At 49.6% G+C, this 5,913-nt stretch overlaps 1 long non-coding RNA gene across 1 annotated transcript; it reads left to right on the top strand.

Annotated features, from left to right (window-relative positions):
• Positions 1-63: 63 nt before the first annotated feature.
• LOC143695449 (uncharacterized) lies at positions 64-3,102 on the top strand. The gene is made up of 2 exons (XR_013184640.1): positions 64-621; positions 705-3,102. It is a non-coding gene; the product is annotated as an uncharacterized LOC143695449 (long non-coding RNA).
• Positions 3,103-5,913: the final 2,811 nt, after the last annotated feature.

Below are 5,913 nucleotides of genomic sequence, written 5' to 3'. Positions count from 1 at the left end.
CGCAGCCCCGCCCCGCCCCTCCCGCAGCCCCGCCCCGCCCCTCCCGCAGCCCCGCCCCGCCCCTCCCGCAGCCCCGCCCCGCCCCTCCCGCAGCCCCGCCCCTCCTCGTTGCCATGGCGGCGGGGGCAGGGGGAGCCCTCGGTCCGGGCCTGCAGCCCCCACACTGGGGCGGGGCCGGGGCACAGCGGCCGCGGGGCCTGCCAGAGAGCCGGGCGAGCCTCCACCCCCTCCAGCCGCGGACTCTCCCCGCAACGAGCATACCAGAATGGTTTGGGTTGGAAGAGGCCCTAAAGTCCTTCCATTCCACCCCTGCCATGGCCCGGACACCTCCCACTGTCCCAGGCTGCTCCCAGCCCCAATGTCCAGCCTGGCCTTGGGCACTGCCAGGGATCCAGGGGCAGCCCCAGCTGCTCTGGGCACCCTGTGCCAGGGCCTGCCCACCCTGCCAGGGAACAATTCCTGATTCCCAATATCCCATCCATCCCTGCCCTCTGGCAGTGGGAGCCATTCCCTGTGTCCTGTCCCTCCATCCCTTGTCCCCAGTCCCTCTCCAGCTCTCCTGGAGCCCCTTTAGGCCCTGCAAGGGGCTCTGAGGTCTCCCTGGAGCCTTCTCCTCTCCAGGTGAGCACCCCCAGCTCTTCCAGCCTGTGCTAAACCAGTACAGACCAGTTCCTGACCAAGGGACGGACAATTTTTCTTTCCAGCTAATGAAAATTATGTCATTCCTCTGGATGGTGGAGCAGCCCAAGCTTTACATCAAGGACACATCAAGGACCCATTCCAGTCTGCCCTGCTGGAGGTTCGGGGACCTACCAGAGCCCAGGGCTCACCACATGAGATGGATGTTGGCCAGCAGAGGGGATTTGCCATCAGACTGCTTTGAAGTGCTCAGGAACCAGAATCGTCTCCTTCCCTGGATGCAGGTGGGAGGATGGGATGTGTAAATGGATCAGTACATCTCAGAAAGAATTTTTCTTTATGTCATCTCCCCTGGAGTACTCCACATTTTTAAATTAATATTTTTAGGAAGAAATTATAAACCTTCTGTACATTCATGTCAGGTAGTCCCACCTGAAGTTGCTTTCAGCAGGCACAGCATCTTAGAAATGTGTAGTTTGGACCATAAAAGAGTACAGTCTTTCCTACTCATTTTTGAAGATAAACTTTTCTGTTAAGTTTATTTTGTCTGGAATAGTTCTCTGAGGTCCCTTACAGTTAATTTTCCTGTCTCTAATATCTGTGGATGGAGAAAATTGATTTTGTAGTATCTTTTGTATAATCACAAGGTCATGGCCATGCTTCCGTTTAACTGTAAATATTTCTGAAATGCTGTGTGCCAGATCCATGTTTTCCCTGGGTGGTGTCTTTCATGCAAAATTCAGCATGCACTCCATCCACTGCTTTACAATCCTCAGTCCTCACACATCTCACCCACTACAGCCTCCTCCTTGAACATCCTTCGTGTCTTCAGTGGCCTTCTTTGGCTCACAGGAGAGAAAATAACCTTAATCCTCACCACTTCTGGCCACCAGGAACAGCCCAGCCATCCACCTCCTTCGTTCCAAGTTCCTGCTTGCTTTCCTTGGCTTTACCTTTGAAGGCTGCAGTGGCTGCTCGTGACCACCCCTGTCCTCCTCACCTCCTGTTCATTTTACAGTCCAACAGTTCTCCTCAGCTGTCTCGGCTTCAGGCATGGGCATGTTTTCATTTGTTCTTGCCCACACCCTCATTTTTTTCCTGCCCCGTTGGAAACTCACAGAACACTTCCTGAGCAAACCTATTTGGATTTCCAGCATCTCTGGGAGGGGTTCCAGGACCAAGAGGCTGTGGGAGCTCCCTGGCAGGCTCCACCAGCTGGAGAAGGAGCAGGGCAGTCACAGCTGCCCTGTGAGCACCAGCCCCTGGCTTTGTCACAGTGATTGGACTTTCAGTCCCTCTTTGCTGTCTTGGCAACATGAGGTCAAAGAACGTAGATGCTTCATGTCTGGCAGCTTCTGCTTTGGGCTTGTGGTAAATGAAGTAGAAAAAGATGTTTTAATCACCTAGAGGTAATACAGAGAGTTGCAGAGAAGTACATGAACCAACCCAAGCTTCCTTTTAACTCTTAAGCTGTTTGGTTTCATGTATTCTTTCTTAGGGGAGATTTTTGGAAAGGCTATAGCAGAAAACTTTGGATTAAACTTAGAATCAGCTGGAACCATTTCCATAGCCAAAGGCAGCTGCCTTGGTCAAAGGCTTGGAGCAGGGAATTGTTTTCACTCCTGTTCTTAAACTGTGAAAGTTCATCTGAAGCTGATGTGCTGTTGGCCTTGTGCCTGTGCCTGTCCAAGATCTCATGTATGACCTGGGATCACATGGACCTTGGAATTAAGAGGGAAAAATCATCCAGTATCTATGGACATGTCACAGATGTTTTCATTTCTCTGTTTCTAGATTTTTCCTTTTTAGAGTCAAAATTACTATAATGAATGTTTTGAATGGTTTAATTTCTGAGTCATAAATCAATACAGATATTGTTTTGTAGTCTATATATTGTTTTTATTCTACAAAAATTTTACTCACCAAAATAAGAATTAGTTCTTCCAGCCTCTGAGGCTGAAAGAGACCACATGTTGGTGGTTAGTGGTGAGTTGGCAGTGCTGGGTTAATGGCCTTAGAGGTTTTTTTCAACTTAAAACATTCTGTGATTCTATAAAGTTTATCTTCTTTATTTGAAAATAATTATATTATTTACCTAGCGGGGTCTGTCCTATAAATGTACAAATCATTTTATAGTTATGTATCTAATAAATTAAGCCTGTGCTTTTGTCTCAGAACTGTCTGTCCAAACCATTTGCAAATATAATTTATAAATACGGGCTGCAGTCTTTAAATTTGGGCTGTCTCTAAAAACATCAGAACCATCCTGACACTGCCTTAGTCTCCAGATGAAAACTTTCTGTATTGAACACAGAAGCTTTATAGGGCTTGGTTTAAATCAGTGTAAGTACTTATATTTAAAAATATTTTTTTACCATTTATTGCTTCTGTTATGTCCTTTGCCCCTAGCCCTCCCTGCGTTCTCCAAACAAGAGATGCAAATTAAAATCCTATGAAACAGTACACTCCAAGTCTGGTCCTTATTCACCAGCTGCAGAAGATCCACTTGCCCATGTTTTGACACATTAATTTGTCACTAGAGTCAGAACTGTGTCGTTTTAGGCTCAACAAACCTATCAACAAACCATTTGGGAACCTAAACACGCCAGGTGAGCCAGCAGTGTTATACTGGGCAGTGGCACTGGGATGGGGACCTCAAGCATCCCGTTGTCCTGAGGTTTGATGAGGTGGCTGAGGGACACCGAGCACAGGCCTGCCTTGTTCCCAGGTGGGATTTGCCTTCCCAGAGGGCTGCCGGGGGAAGAGGGAGCAGGCAGCTGGAGCTGGAGCTGGCCGGGAGGATTGTGTGGGAAGTTGGAGGGATTTGCTGTGCTTTGGCAGCTGCTGCCAAAAGTGGTAAGGAATTAACATGTAGGGACTTACTCTGAGAACTGTAGTTCTGTTAGACTAAAGTACCAGTTACTCCAAATTTATCTGCTAATATCCCCTGCTGGAATCACTGTTCCTCTTTCCTCAAATTCAGTTGTGCTCTCTCTATGTTGGAAACCAATCTTGGAATAATTCACCAGAAGACTTGTTGAATCCCTGTTCACAGGGGATTCAATGATTCTAGTACTGAGACCTTTTTTTTTTTTTTTTGTCCAAGTGTCAATTCCATATTGTTCCTTTTTGTTTTCTTTGCAAAAGTGCCAGATAGCAGTTGGATGCCTCGTGAAGGTGTTACAGCACACCAGCACTGCTGCCTCTTTCCAGGTCCTCTCTGAGTCAGAGCACAGAGGTTACACAAATCCACACTGATTGCCACTAATGGTATTTTTCCAGAATTCTTGAGTAGCTCTCACTTTGCTCAGTGGCCTTTTGAAGCCTTGACTGTCTCTGCCACCTTTCAGAAGGATCTGCCAGTTTGTTTTGCTGCAGTGCTCTGGGACTGCTCCAGCTGCCTGTTTCTGGAAAATGAGCATTACTACTCCAGGGAAGCTCACTGCCTGATTCCATATGGAACTTCTCTGGTGTAAGTTACAGAGGTGATCCCAAAGTTCTTGCTGTAGCAGTTACTAACTTTGGAGGCAGGGCTGGGCAGTGGAGCTTCCAGCATGGCTCCAGCTGCTCCTGCCACACAGAAAAGGGTTTTTTTGTGTTTTCCAAGTATTTTTCTTGAGCACTTTCATCTCCTTTAGGATATTGAGTGTGCTGCCATGCCCAGAGGTGCATTGGCTCTTGTTCCAGCAAGGATTGGCTGCCCTAGAATGCTTCCAGCCTAGCAAGAGAGGTGCGGGGTAATGAGAAATCAGTCATCCTGGCTCCAGAGGAGCCACTCGCTGCAGCTCCTTCCTGCCAGCATCTGACAGATGTTTCACAACCTCAAGCCAAGCTGTCATTGCCTCAGGAAATGTTTCTGGTCTCCTGCCTAAATCTTCCTCATGGCAGTTTCAGTCCACTGCTTCATTCCATGCCTCCTGTGAATGTGGGGAAGATTTATTCTCCTTTTATAGAATCTGTAAGGTTGGAAAAAACCGCTAAGATGATCCAGGCCAGTAGCTGCAGTTTTGTGTTTGTGTGGTGTGTTACATGTGGGGAAATGGCCGTTTCCTCCCTTGTCCCCAGAGCAGATGCAGCAGATGCATCTGGTGTTGGATGGAGCCTCTGCCACAGGGATGGGCCCACGGCGTTTGTGCCCTCGCTTGCACAGCTCCTTGGAAAGTGCTGAGACAGGGAAGAGCTGTGGCTGCAGGGCTGCTGAGACACAGCACAAACACTCCTGGAATGACCTGGGGACCTGTCTGCCTGATCACCAGCACATCGTGCAGGGACAAGGGGACAACAAGACCACCTTGCCACCTGCCATTCCCCTGATGGTGGTAGGAGCAGATACACTGCTGCTGGCATCCTGGAATGCTGCGTGGTGCTTACCTCATCCTCGGGCTGTGTCTGCAGGAGGAGGAGGGGAGCAGGGCAAGATAATGAGAGGATTACTTACAGCCAGCCTCCCTGAGCCCTGCAGCTCATCTGTGCTGCTTTCAGAGCTGGGGGAGGGGGGGGAGGTGAGGGATAATTTAGAAACATAAGGCTGGGAAGTCATTTAATTAGGATGTGGAGATGCTCTCTCCTGGGTGCAACCCACCACCCCCTTCCATTGCTTGGGGCTCTCCTTTTCTTCCCTCCAGCATGGACAAGGCTCAACTTTGGAAGCAGCTGCTTATTCCAGTTATTAAACTGTGCACCTGCAACTCCTGCTCCCCTGTGCTTTCCCAAGCAAGAGCCCAGCAATCTATATGGGTTCCACAACCCAGTGATCTCTGTAAGAGCTCCCACAGCCCAGAGATCTCTGCAGCTTCTACTCGTCCCATCCCTGGGGCTGCATGGGCTGCAGCAGTGATTCTGTGCCTAGAAGCCTCCAAAATCATCACTGGCTCAGTCCTTGTGTCCATCCCTGGAGCACCCCTGAGTTGCAGCTGGGGCTAAAGTCCACAGGCTCGGTTACTCACTGCCATTTAAAGGGGGTAGGTGGCAGCCCCAGCACTGATTTTCTCTCTAGTACAAATCCCATTTTATTCCCCTCTGGATTGGCATTTCTCCTTGTCCTGCTTCAGCTGCCTTATGGGAACTGTCCTCCCAGCGCACAACAAACCAGCACTGCCCTGCCAGCTACTCTCCCCGTCCAGTAGCATCACTGGAGAGGCTCAGCCAGCCCTGGCTGCTGCCTGTCCACTCCCATGCTCTCTGTGGGGATTATCATCCAGGACTCACATTAACCCTCTTAATCCAGCTCAGAGCATGTGTGCCAGAGCTGCTCCTGCCCCATGGCCCATAAAG

This window comes from Agelaius phoeniceus, chromosome 18 (assembly GCF_051311805.1).
Source record: "Agelaius phoeniceus isolate bAgePho1 chromosome 18, bAgePho1.hap1, whole genome shotgun sequence".
Lineage (NCBI taxonomy): Eukaryota > Metazoa > Chordata > Aves > Passeriformes > Icteridae > Agelaius > Agelaius phoeniceus.
The sequence above is the reverse complement of the archived record's forward strand: the minus strand, read 5'-3'. Positions and strand labels throughout refer to the sequence as shown.